The 13802-nt window shown below is 44.5% G+C and overlaps 1 non-coding gene across 1 annotated transcript; it reads right to left on the bottom strand.

The window, feature by feature from the left end:
- Positions 1 to 2353: 2353 nt before the first annotated feature.
- Positions 2354 to 2425, bottom strand: TRNAP-UGG (transfer RNA proline (anticodon UGG)). Its single transcript has one exon. It is a non-coding gene; the product is annotated as a tRNA-Pro (tRNA).
- Between the last annotated feature and the right edge of the window lie 11377 nt (positions 2426 to 13802).

Genomic DNA, 13802 nt, shown 5'->3' with positions numbered 1-13802 from the left:
GATATGAATACCACATTTAGTCCACGTTGGAGCTTCACCGAGGATATGCTCCTGGTTAGCACCCGATCATGACTCTTGAGCCACCAAGGCAAGGTCTCAAGCCGGATGAGCCACCAAGATAAGTTCTCATCACTAGCTCTCTCTTCTAATCACTTGCTGTCGTGATCACTTCGGAGCTTGAGCCACCAAGGCAAGAGTCTTCGTGTCCCCCTACACGTGTTTTGCCGTCGCTTCATACTAAATCAGAGGGTCAACAAGCTTAAGCCACCAAGGCCCAAGATACCGGCAAACCACTAAGACTCAATGCATCGATGTACCACTCGGTATAAGCTAGGATCACTTCTTGATTCCTTCTTCAAGCTGCACCACCTAGCTACAACTCACTCTATGCCTATAAACACTAAACACTCTCTAATCTTATGCTTAATTGTCATGGATGATCACTTTAAATACTTTGGTGTCTTGTATATCTTCTCAAGTGTGTATGAGCTTCATTTAGACTCCAATAGCATATCACACCTTTAAATGACTGGGTGAAGGAGTATTTATAGCCTCAAATCCGTTAACTAGTCGTTTTGCCAATGACATAGAAAATCTGTTAATATCAGATGATCCGTTGATAATAGTAGTACTAACACCGGATCATCCGGTGAGTACAACCTCAAAAACTAGTCGTTGGAACTCCCACTCAATACCTCTGTGAACATCAGACACTTCGATGTGCCTTTAAATCTATCGCCGGACCTTCCGGTGAGTTATCTTAAGCCATTCGAGCTTTTGCAACATCTCTGTGTAAAATGCTCTGGCGTATTCATTCTCAGAGTACCGGACCTTTCGGTGAGTTATTCTTCACTCTTTAACACTTGCAGTTGTCTCTGCAAGAAATGCTTCGGTGTTATACTCTGGTGTGCACAAATCAAACACCGAACCATCCGATGGGTTGATCTTCAGTCTTTTGTGCTTACATTATTCTCTGCAGAAAATACTTCGGTGTTACTCAGTGTAGATCACCGGACTATCCGGTAAGTTCCTCAACCTTCTTCCCTTTGTCAGAAATACTCTGGTGGTCTCGTGTTCTATTCATCGGACTATCCGGTGAGACTATCAGCCTATAAAAACAATACTCCGGTGAGTACAAACTCTTTGCACCGGACATTTCGGTAGAGCAAATCTTCCTAATTTTTTTTCAATTCAATCAAATTTTGTCCCGATTATGATGGCTTCTTGATGTATTGTATTCATAAGACCTACTAAATTATATTCTTAATAAATATGTTAGTCTCAATAACTATATTATTATTAATTATTAAAATCATAATTATAATCTAATAAGATCATTTTTGCTACCACCGTCGTATTGGTACAGCAACGACAATGGAGATGGCTTCTGCAACGGGAGAGGCCAGCCCTACCGCCCCTGACGTCAGCTGGCCTACCGACGCAGCAGATGACCCCACGAGAGAAGGAAGTGACCCTGATGGCAGCCGGTCGCCTCGCCGCGGAGTTCCTAGTGGCTAGAGGCGACCTACTGCCGGACGTGCTGGAGAACCGCCCGCCGGCTCCGATCCCATTTCAAGAAGCCCCGCCCGCATCTTCAAAATGGGGAATCCTCGTCTTCAAAAAAGATGCCTTACCCGCGTCCACGTCCGCGATGCAACACCGCCAACCGGCGCCCCGCATGTTCCACTTCCAAAGGACGCCCGCCCGCGCCACAGCACCACCACCCGACGCCCCACCCGTTCGAAGGAGGCCCTGGCCCCTTTGTGAAGCGGGCACGCCAGGCGGCGCCACGTCCGTCCCCGTACGGCGCGCGCAGGCCGTGTCCTCCCAAGACGGGGAACGCCGGCCAGGCTGCGGTGGCCCCCGGGAGGAAAGTGCAGGCCGATGTGTGCAACGCGCCGGCGGGAGAGACGGTGCAGCCGAGTGGTGCGGCCAGCGGCCCGCAGCAGACGAACCAGCCGAGCAGCAGCTCCCTTGGCGCCAACGCTAGCATATTAGACCAATGAAGCTGCAGGGCGTTCTAGTTTCTCTCTCCTTTTCTTTATGTGCTGATAAGTCAAACTCAGCTGATAAGGAAAAACTCGTAGGTTAGCACTTCTGTTTAGCAGCAATGCAGCATTATTTTTGTGATTCTTTGCGAAAATGTTTTCTGTTTTGACATCTAGATTGATCTTAATTGCGTGTCAAATTAGCAAAAGAAATAAGAATATGATAGACGAATATTTGCATCCTTTTTGTTGCGACAAACGATTTTTGCATCCTTGATTTGAGTATCAGTGGACGACTACTTATTCAAGACAAAGTTTAGTTATGGCTCATCTGCTGGAAAAGGAAAAAGAAAATGGATTATAAAGGGGCATTCCGAGAATCGAACTCGGGACCTCTCGCACCCAAAGCGAGAATCATACCACTAGACCAAATGCCCTTTGTGAATACTTGTTAATTAATCAATTATAATTATTTATAAAAACTTACCCAGACCTGTCTCCCTCCCCCTAACCAGACGGCTGTATAGTGAAGAACACTGATCCTCTCACAAATTACAACTTACATACCGCTCTTGCAAACATCAAGAGTACACGGTGGGTCACTCGAACAACGTGTAGTCACGGGGCCAATGAATTGCCCCTCAATTCCAAGAACATGTAACGCAAATCTCACGCAAAATTTACTAGGCAGTCAACTCGACGTCAATCCAACTTACCCAGTGCCACAGTCCAATATTTAACCATGGGTATATACGTATAAAAAATATAATATATATGGATAATACATATCGTATATATGCTTAACAACTTCGGATATTATAGAACTGAATCTGTGGTACCTGATACTCTCAGAGATCTAGGAGTTGTAGATTAGAAAGGTCTCGATTGGTTACCCAACTCAATAACAACTAGCGTCATAATCGGATTTATCTGATTTTTTTTTAGTGGACAAGATGAAGGACTTCCTATCTACGATGAGATAAGAGGCGATACAAGATCTCTACCTCTATATAAGGCGGAAACCCAGACCCCCGAAGGGAGACTCTCTTTTTTTTTTCCTAGAGAAGCATAACTCATTTGCAACTCGACACAAGCACTAGGGCCACAGGAGATACTTGGCAACTTTCTCATTAGTCTAGTTTAGATTCTATCTACTTCTTATAATAGATCTAGACATATTGCTTGTACTCGATTCAATACAGATACATCATCAACCACACAGGACGTAGGATATTACTCCAATTGGAGACCGAACCTGTATACATCGCGTGTGCCATGTCTCTTGTTTGATTCCTAAATTACGAAGACAATCCCATTATTCTTACGGATATATTGTCAGGGAAAAACCCTCTACAGTTGGCGCATTAAGTAGGATCTTCTGCTTTTCAGGATCGATTATGTCTTGAGTGCATATTCGCACTTGATTCTCCGATGCTGACTTCTATGACCACTTCGGATCACCAGCGATCCCTTTCGAATCACCCTGGCTAGATCAGAGATCATGTTCAAAACTATGGTTTTCCGCTGGGACGATCAAGGTGGACTAATCCACACCGGTATTCTTGAGTCCATCCCATTGGACACGTACTACGAGGTGGGGAACCTTGAATGGGATCCCAAGAAGCCCAATGTTCTGCAGTTCATAGATACCAATAGCGACGCGAGTGGTGATAACAGCTCCATCGACAACCAGAGCAACCGAACAAATCGATTTGTGTTTATGGTTGGAGGAACCGGGGTCCCACCTGCCGATCCGATGGTGGTAGATCCAAACACCGTGGTGAATAATGGCACGAAAATCCTCGAGGATTCAACAGCAGCGGCCGCCAATGCTGGAGATATACTGACAGAGATATCTACAGCCGGAGCTCTATACGCTCCTAATACCATCGATCATCGATGAACCGTAGGAGGACCGGTGCCTCCTGGTCTTCAATGATGGCTTCTAGTGGGCACGCCTCCACCAGCACCAGTCTAGAGATCGAGGGATAAACTCCCCCAAGGCGGCCATCACGAGGCTTCATTGGCTCGACCGCAACCAAGCCTCGGTAGTGGCGTTTTTAGCACCCCAGATGCTAATGTCCAAGGAGTCTATCTGATTCTTGAAAGTGCATCTAGGCCCCTTGTGGGTTTTGGATAATTGATGATAAACGATTAAGGGACTAATGGTTTTATCAAGTGTATGAACAAGTTTTAGTCCCATTGAAAAAGGATAAGAGAAGTCAATGACCCTCAAGAAGAAAGGAGAAGTGACATGAAGAAACTCTTAGAGTCTAACTCGATTTTAATTTGAATTTGAGTTTTAGGAATGTCATACTATTAAGAGGGATGCTTTTCGTAGTTTTGGTAGTGTCTCAGTGCTCAAAGTATTTTGTGAAAACCAATTTTTGAGAGACACCATCACTCACGAACACCAGGAACATAGGGCAGATTTGTTTGTTTTCGGAGTCTCCAGGTTGGTCTGGAAACTCCGTACTCTATAGATGTTCCGGAGTCTCCGAGTGAGACTTCGTGAAGAGCTCTCGGTTTGGCTTTAATTCTGAGCCCGGAGTCTCCGGGATAGCCTGGATACTCCGGACAGTGCAAATGATCTAGAGCCTCCGAGTGAGACTCCGAGAAGAGCTCTTGGTTTCGATTTAATTTTAAGCTCGGAGTTTCCAAGTTAGTTCGGATACTCCGGATGCTGTTAAGTTCCGGAGTTTCCGAGCGAGACTCCGAGAAAGGCTCTCGGTTAGCCAAGGTTTTTAGTCGGAGTCTCTGAGTTGGTTTGAAGTCTCCGAGTCCTAATGCTTCCTGATCTTCCGAGCATCCCCCTAACTAGTGTTCTAGCCAGTTTTTCTCAAAGTGTTACCTGGATACTCCAGGTCAGTGTAACAGCTAGTTCTGACAGGTTAGGTGCGTGATTTTCTGTACTACCTGGAGACTCCGGGTGAACCCGGATACTCCGAGTCTGTCTGAATAGCACAGTAACGGCTAGTTTTTGGGGGAAGAGTATAAATACCTCTTGACTCCCTCTCATTCAATGCTTACTGAACCACCAGTGCATACACTCTCTCTAGAGCATTCAATAGTCCTCCCAAGCCCCTCTAGTGCCCAATCTTTAATAAGATTTGTGAGTTTGGTTTGGGGAGTGAAATTTGGAGCAAGAGAGCAAAAAGAAAATCTTTGAGCATTTTGAGTTCTTGCCAAGCTGCGAATTGCAATCTTTTTCTCTTGAAGCTTTGTGCTTCTAGACGGCAAGAGATCACCCGTAAAGCACCCAATTATTGTGGAGTGCCATGGGGAGTTTGTATCACCCACGAATTGAGTAAGAACTCTAGCTCGATCTTTGTAGTCGCTTGGGTGAGGATAGGGTTGGAAAAGACCCGGCTCTTTGTGAGCTCCTCAACAGAGACGTAGGCACTTCTTTGTGAGGTGGCCGAACTTCGGATTTAAATCTTGTCTCCATTTAAATTCTTGCAAGTTATTCATTCAAATTGTTATTTGAGGATTTGGCTCAATATTGTTGCTTACGAGTATTTGAGTGCAAGATTATTGTTGAGAAGAACATATCCATCTTAGAGATACAGTGGTAGCTCATAGTCTCTAGTAGATTCTCTTAAACTTACTTTTATTTCGAGTTCCTGTATAGTCTGGATAATCCGGGTGAACTCGGATACTCCGGAACCCGGAGTATCCAGATTGAGCTAGAGTCTCTGGACACTGTTTAATCCACTGCTGAGTTCCAAATTTTATAAATGACTATTCACCCCCCTCTAGTCGACATCGAGGACTTTCAATTGGTATTAGAGCCTAACCTCCTACAAGGCTTAACCGCTTGGAGGAATTAGAGATGTCGGCATCCGGAGAGAAAAGCCCAAAAAGTCCCAAAGGTGAAACCTCGGGTGGTGGTTCTAGAAGACAAATGGATTCGGGAGATGCGTTAACAACCGGTGGCCCCAAAGAAAGAAAGGGAGTTAAAATTAATTTCGATTATAGCAAATTAAATTCCCCTTCTAACAACTTCATCTCTGTGCCGTCCGGGCGTGCACCATTTTTTATGGTACTCACTACGCCGCTTGGAGGCACAAGATGAAGATGCATTTAATATTGCTCCATCCGAGTATTTGGAAAATTGTGTGTGTAGGTATTGATTTTCCAGCCGAAGACATGGAGCTTACACCTGAACAAGAATAAGCCATACATAGAAATGTCCAAGCAACAAGTGTCCTACTTAGCGCCTTAAGCCCCGAAGAGTTCAACAAGGTGGATGGGCTTGAGGAGGCTAAATCAATTTGGGATACACTTCAAGTGTCTCATGAAAGTAAAACTAGTGTGAGGGAATCCAAGATTGAATTACTTGAAGGCAAATTGGGAAGGTTTGTCATGGAGGATGATGAGACTCCACAAGCCATGTATGATCGGATGATGGTACTTGTGAACAAGATAAGAGGATTTGGGAGTGAAGAACTCGATGACCACAAGGTTGTGAGAAGGTTACTTAGAGCATTCGCTCCAAGAAATCCAACTTTGGTCACCCTCATTCGGGAAAGGAGAGATTACAAAAGGCTCACCCCAAGTGATGTTCTTGGGAAATACTTACTCATGAGCTCATGGAAGAAGAAGCAAATGAAGTGAAGAACTTGTCCAAGCAAATCTCCACTTCCAAGAACAAAGAAATAGCTTTCGAGGCAAGCAAGAGGAAACAAGTTGTAGAGTCTTTCTCAAGTGAAGATGAAAGCTCTGATGATGAAGAAATAGCTTTCTTTATGAGGAAGTTCAAGAAATTCATGAGGAAGGGAGGATATAGCAAATATAAAAGAGACATGCCCAAAAGAAGAACTTCCAAGACGGGGCTATGAGTGTGGCGAAGTTGGCCACTTCATAGCGAATTGTCCTAACAAGAAGAAGAGCAAAGACAAAGAAGAAAAGAAGGGCAAGCCATTCAAGAAGGACAAGAGCAAAGCATACAAGAAGAAATATTCCGGTCACGCTCATATTGACGAGGAGTGGGACTCAAACTCAGACTCCGACTCCGATGATGAAGGAGTCACCACCATCGCCATTCAAGCCCCTACACCAACAAAATTATTATTTGTCTTTTGGTTTGAAGAATGTCGATGCTACGTATCAAAGATGTATTCAGAATTGTCTACAATCTAGATTGGGCGCACTGTAGAAGCTTATGTCGATGATATTGTAGTTAAGTCTAGGAACAAAGATGCATTGATCATCGACCTCAAGGAAACCTTTGACAACCTTATGAAGTATCGCATGATGCTCAACTCTGAAAAGTGCACGTCCGGCGTGCTATCTGGCAAGCTTCTTAGCTTCCCATGTTAAGTCGAGGTATTGAGGCTAATCCACGCAAAATTAAGGCTCTCAACTAGATACGGTCACCTCGAATACTGAAGGAGGTTCAGAAACTGACATTATGCATCACAACCCTTAGTCGATTCATTTCTAGGATGAGTGAACGAGGGATGCCATTCTTCAAGTGGACGAAAGAAGCGAGGAATGCCTTTAAGGACTTAAAAAGGTACTTATCGTCTCCATTAATTCTTACCCCGCCTAATGAAAAAGAGGAGCTCTTTTTGTACGTTGCAGCTACCCTGCAAGTTGTAAGCACGGTTTTGGTGGTCAAACAGGAATGCCCGGATAAAAAAGCCAAGGTTCAGAAACCTGCTTACTACATGAGCAAAGTCCTACACGATACGAAACTACGATACCTGCAAGTGCAAAAGTTGCTTTATGCAGTCTTGATATCTTCCCGTAAGCTACAACACTATTTCCATGCTCATAAGGTCACTGCCATGACGACGTATCCATTGAAGGATGTCACACATAATAGAGAGGCTACTGGACGAATCGCCTAATGGGTGCTTGAACTCAATAAGTTCAACGTACACTATGCACCATGCACAAGCATGATGTCAGGAGTACTGGTGGAATTCAACGTTGAATGGACAAGCATTGACGAAACTAAGCCAAGGGCGGTCGAGGACCACTAGACGCTCTTCTTTGATAGATCGCTCATGCTTCAAGGCTCAGGGACTAGCATCATACTCAAATCTCCGATGGGCGACGAACTCATGTACATTGTTCAATTATACTTTAAAGCTTCTAACAATGTTACAGAATACGAGGAACTAGTAAATGGCCACCGCATAGCTACGTTGGAATCAGTCGACTTCTCGTGAAAGGGGTACCAGTGTTTGGAGTACCAGTGCTTGGATGACAACATGGCGGCTTACTTATACGAGGTGCACAAGCTTGAGAAAAAGTTCGAATGGCTAGAAGCAATGCACATCAGAAGGAGTGATAATTCTGGTGCAGATGAACTTGCTAGACTCATTTTTTCTCGAGCACCGGTGCCTATAGGGGTCTTCATTGAGAAACTCCTCAGACCATCTGTCCTGATAGTTCGGCAAATAGATATTGCCCAACCCGACTAGCAGTCTAGCAAGGTTACGAAGGAAGAAACCGCAGACACGGTAGCTGCACTACTCGAACGCGAGCCGACTTGGATGACTTCATACCAAACCTATCTCGAAGGTCGAGACATCCCTAGCGATGATGCGTCTACAAAGAAAATTGCTCGTAAGTCCAAGCTATACGCTTTGGTAGACGGCAAGCTCTACCAAAATGGGAGTAATGGAATCTTGATGAAATGCATCACTCAGGAAGAGGGCAATAAATTATTGCTCGATATCCATTGAGGCATGTGTGGTAATTATGTGTCTTATTGCACCTTGGTTAGAAAAGCCTTCCTCCATGGATTCTATTGGTTGATTGCCCTCCAGGATGCTTTTAAGCTGGTCAAAAAGTGCAAGAGCTGCCAATTTTTTGGAAGACAGACCACTCAACCGACCCAAACTCTGCAAATAATTCCTCTTTCTTAGCCTTTCTCTGTCTAGGACTTGGATATTCTAGGATCGTTCCCAAAGGGCCAAGGTAGTTACAAGTTCTTATTTGTAGCTATCGACACATTCACTAAGGGGATTGAGGTCAAACCCGTTGGAAAGATAACCACAAAAATGGCTAATAAATTCATGAGGAGCATAATTACCCGATTTAGAATTCCACATCGGATAATTGCAGATAACAGTAGCCAGTTCAAAAGCGGGACCTTTATTGTGTTCTGTGAAGAATTGGACATTAAAACTTGTTTCGCCTATGTAGCTCATCCGCAGTGCAACGGTCAGGTTGAGCGTGCTAATGGTATAGTCTTGTAGGGTCTCAAAACTCGGGTTTTTTACAGGATGAAGGCCTACTCAAAGCGATGGGTGAAAGAGCTTCCCTCGGTACTATGGGTCATTCGTACCTCGACTAATAGGGACATCGGTGAAACTCTGTTATTTTTAGTCTACGGAACAGAAGCAGTGCTCCCAACTGAATTGCAGTCAGATCACCTCGAGTGGAAAATTACTCGAAAAAGAGGCAGGAGTAGTTATGAGCGGATGACATTAATTTACTCGAGGAGTACAATGGTCGAGCATTCATTCGAGTGATTAAGTATCAGCAAGCGTTGTGTAGATATCATAGTCTAGCCCAGAAGACACGCTACCAGAGATCTTGTCCTACGAAAGGTGCAGAACATGTCTGGTGCCATAAGTTATCACCTAAGTGGGAAGGACCCTATATACTAGTTGAAGTTACTCGACCTGGATTAATACGATTATCTACTCCAAACGATGAGATACTCGAGAAATTGTGGCACATCGATCAACTCTGACAGTTCTATTCGTAGATAAGGTGAGTTACAGGTAAGTCGATTACATTCGATCAGATTAACTAACCTATTACATATTTTTCCTCTCGACCTATGTAGTAAATAGTGAAGACCACCACCTCTAAGTGTTCAGGAAGTGTGTGGACTCCTATTTGCCCTTGGATCAGATTAACTAACCTATTGCATATTTTTCCTCTCAACCTATGTGGCAAATAGTGAAGATTCATCACCTCTAAGAGTTCAGAGCGTGTGGACTCCTATTCGCCCTTGGATGAATCGAGAAACTTTCTATATTCTTCTCCGAGGTGGCAGCTGATAACTCCGAGAATCAGACGCCGGCCAGCATAAGGGCTAGATAAAATGGCTGACGTGAAGACCTTGCTAGAGCTACTGATCGGCACCAGCGAGCCTGACGGACCATCCGCAGCCGCGGAGATGGTCTGGTGGTTGTCGATGGAGAATACGACCGTACTTTCTTCACCACCGGGAGCTCAGGGGCTTCATCGTTGAAAACTTCATCAGTAGCTTGGTCAATGATCTCATCAGGATCACCACCAGCTTCATCTATCTCCCGTGTCATTCGCATCGCTCGCCACATGGCATAAGTGGCAATGAAGCGATGCATCCACCGGGAGAGGGGTCGGCTATCCCTAGGTGATTCTTTGTGCTCTCTTCCTCTAAGCCCCTCATTTGATTCCTCCTCATCGGAAGAAATGATGATGACGCCGGGTGGAACCATGGCAAGAGGCTTCAGGGAAAGAATTCCCTCTCCTCTAGTTTCTGAGCTCGACTCAGGAGATGGCGGTGGAATGGAGGCCATGGCTTCAAGCTCTACAAGTTCTACCAGGCAAGGCAAAGGAACAAAGGGAGGAGACGGAGTGAAGACAAATGGCTTTAGGTCCCCTCTATTTATAGTTGTGGAAACGGGTGGTACTATGTAAACAGAACCGTCAAGATCCAAAACAATAGCGTGTTCAAGAACCCCTCGGTCACGCTACGCGCCCGACGGAAGTCAAGGTGTCATGGGAGTGTTATGGCGCGTCATTATGAAACATCAAATCAAAGGTTGTGGTGAAAACGAGCACGAATTGAATTGGGTTTTTGATGCTCATCTACCCATCTACTTGAGTTTACTCGGTGACCACAACATAGTTGTAACCCAAAGCTCGGGGGCTAAGGCCACCAAGTTTATGGTCGAGAACAATGTGTTGATGCTTACGCTTTACTCTTCACTCAATTTCTACATTGAGCAGAGAGTCAGGGGCTACATCATGCATTTTGGATGCTTACGCTCTACTCTCCACTCGATTTCCACATTGAGCAGAGAGTCGGGGGGCTACATCAAGTATTTTTTACGCTTACGCTCTACTCTCCACACGATTATCACATAGAGTGAAGAACTGGGGGCTACATCATGCATTTTTATGCTTTTGCTTTAGTTTTTGTCTCTAGTTATCACGCCATTCAGAAGGCTATGAGTTACATCGTATAATATTAGCTCTTATGCTCCACTATCTACTCGAATCCAGCAATTGAGTAAGAGACATGGGCCACGTCAAGTATGACAAATATGCTCTACTCTATGTTTTGATTATCACATCAAACAGAGAGTCGGGGGCTACATCGCATACTTTCGATGCTAAAGCTTCACCCTTCGTTCTGTTCAGTCATTGAGTAGGAAGTCGAGGACTACGCTATTTTCCTTCAATGGTACAGGTATGTTCTTTCTTACTCTCTACTCGAAATTTTTTCTCCTCGACCAGAGTCGGGGGCTACATAATAATACTATATCTTTTGTAAGTATTTTTGCAAAAGTTTATCTGACTTCGCGTTGATCGCATTGGATAGAACCAACCGAGACATGTTTTGGGTCGATGACGGACAATCATACCTCATAAGGCATAACGGCACCGACATTGTCAGACATCTCATGCTTAGCGACCAACAAAGATTCGAAAAGTCCCAGTCGGTCTCGTGTGTGCTCTTTGATGAGTTTTTATTCGTATGTTGATCAAACGCGCAAATTAGTAAAAGTTTGCAAAAGTCCATCATGTGTTCTGTTTGTAGTTTTATACTAGTCTTTTACTTATTCTTTTTCTGGCCACCTTGAGTAATTACTCGAGGATCGTGCATCTAATGGCTTGTTTAGTTGAGATTTTAGGAACTAAAATATATTCGATAAGTGATCTTCGAGGATAATAATAACACTTGCTAATTAGTTTTGCATCTACTTATGCTAACTCTATTTCATCGATAAGAAATAGCATGCAATAACATAGTAGACAAGCAAAATAATAGTAGTGTTTACAGACATCCCCATAGTACGGATCAAATCTAAATGTTTTGAGTCCCGCACCACGGACCATTAGCTAGAAGGACTACCTTCGCTTTCTCCGTCGGACGGGCTAAGCCCCAAAGACTTGACGAAAGCAGAGATCAGAGGTTTTACGCTTTCCATAATTTTTGCTGCCTCCTCTATAGGGCATCTGAAATCTACTGTCACCATCGAGATGTCGAGATTGGGATCATAGCTCTTGAGGAGACCAAATATTGTTTTGGTGCTAAGGGAGGCTGATTGGGTCATCTGATCGAGGGTATGCTCTTCTAGCTCTTGGAGTGTTGTAACTGCAGCTCCCCGACTGGTAATTGTGGCATCTCGATCACCCTCTAATTTCTTTGAAATATCTACCATTGCGTCCCAAACAGTTTCCGTCTTCTTCAAAACATCAGCCATGGCTTTTAGATTAGTTCTGTCCTGCTTCAGGTCGCCTTGGAGCTTTCCCGGATATTTGTCCTTGTTCTTGATGGTTTTTCATTGCTCATTAATGAGGTCATTTTTATCTTTAATTATGGACTCGAGAACTGGAAAGAATAGATAGGGATCGATTAGTAGTTACTCAATGAATGAATCACTTACTGGTGATCAAGGGGAGCACTATCATTCGATTCTTGCCAAATGAGAGGCGAGCTCCACATCCTTTTTCATTTGGTAGTTGCTGTGGATGACTTCCAAATACTGGGCCTTGGCAGCAACCACCTAGGCGCTTGCAGCCTTAATGAGGTCCTCCAGAGCCGCAAAAGGATCTTCCGTTAAGGCCAATGCCAGTACTTCAGTCTTGTTGGTTTGTAAGCTTGACCCAGAGACATCCACTGAGGATTTCTCTGCTTGAGGAGACGATGGTGGAATAATTGTGAAGGTCGCGATAGGGCACTATTCCTTCAGCCTCGAGTTCCCTCAAGCTTGATTCTTGCATCAGAGAGGCTGACCATGTCTCAGTAAGGAGCTCTGTCTTGTCAAGTTTCTTTGGCGGGGCAACGGTGGACTTCACGTCAGACTCCTCTTCCGGCGAGGAGGGAGCGAGGGTCTTCGAAGGAGAACCAGAATCCATGGTTTCCTAGCGGCGGTGAGTGTATGGGTTGAGAAAGATGGGGGCTTGTGCGAAAAGGCTAGTGATGAGGGGAAGGAATGACCGCTACAGTTCCGGTTAGTACAGGTAAATAACCCAAAACTTATTTTCTTTCGGCAACCACTCCCATCTTGTGATGCCTCGATCGACGTGAAAGGCGGAGTAACGATATCGTGCGAATCTTTGCACACATTGAATACGCCTATACCCATCGGTTCAAATTTTGAAAGGTTTTTTTAACTCTACTCGGAATTGGGTGTTGACTAATCGAGCTTTTAGTCCTTTCTTAAGCTTCGAGTGTGGTTAACAGGAGAGCGCTCGACCCAATTGTGTTTACACTCGATACTCGGAATAGGTTCCGTTCTTACTTGATTCTCTCAACTGCAAGCCTGAACCACTTTATTCGACCAGGCTTTGACTTGGTGGTACTCGAGTGGAAAATTGTAGAAACCCTTCCTCCCGAGTAGAGTTAGGGGGCTACTGTCGAATATCTAACTATGATGTATATACGCATAAAGAGCATAGCATATACGGATAAGGTATGCCGTATGAATGGTTAACAACTCCGGATATTACGGAACCGAATCTGCGGTACCTGATACTCTCGAAGATCTAGTAGGCGTATACTAGAAAGATCTCGATTGGTTGCCCAACTCGAGAAGAATTAGCATCCTAGCCGGATTTATTTGATTTTTC

This window comes from Phragmites australis, chromosome 5 (assembly GCF_958298935.1).
Source record: "Phragmites australis chromosome 5, lpPhrAust1.1, whole genome shotgun sequence".
NCBI classification, from domain to species: Eukaryota; Viridiplantae; Streptophyta; class Magnoliopsida; order Poales; family Poaceae; genus Phragmites; species Phragmites australis.
The sequence above is the reverse complement of the archived record's forward strand: the minus strand, read 5'-3'. Positions and strand labels throughout refer to the sequence as shown.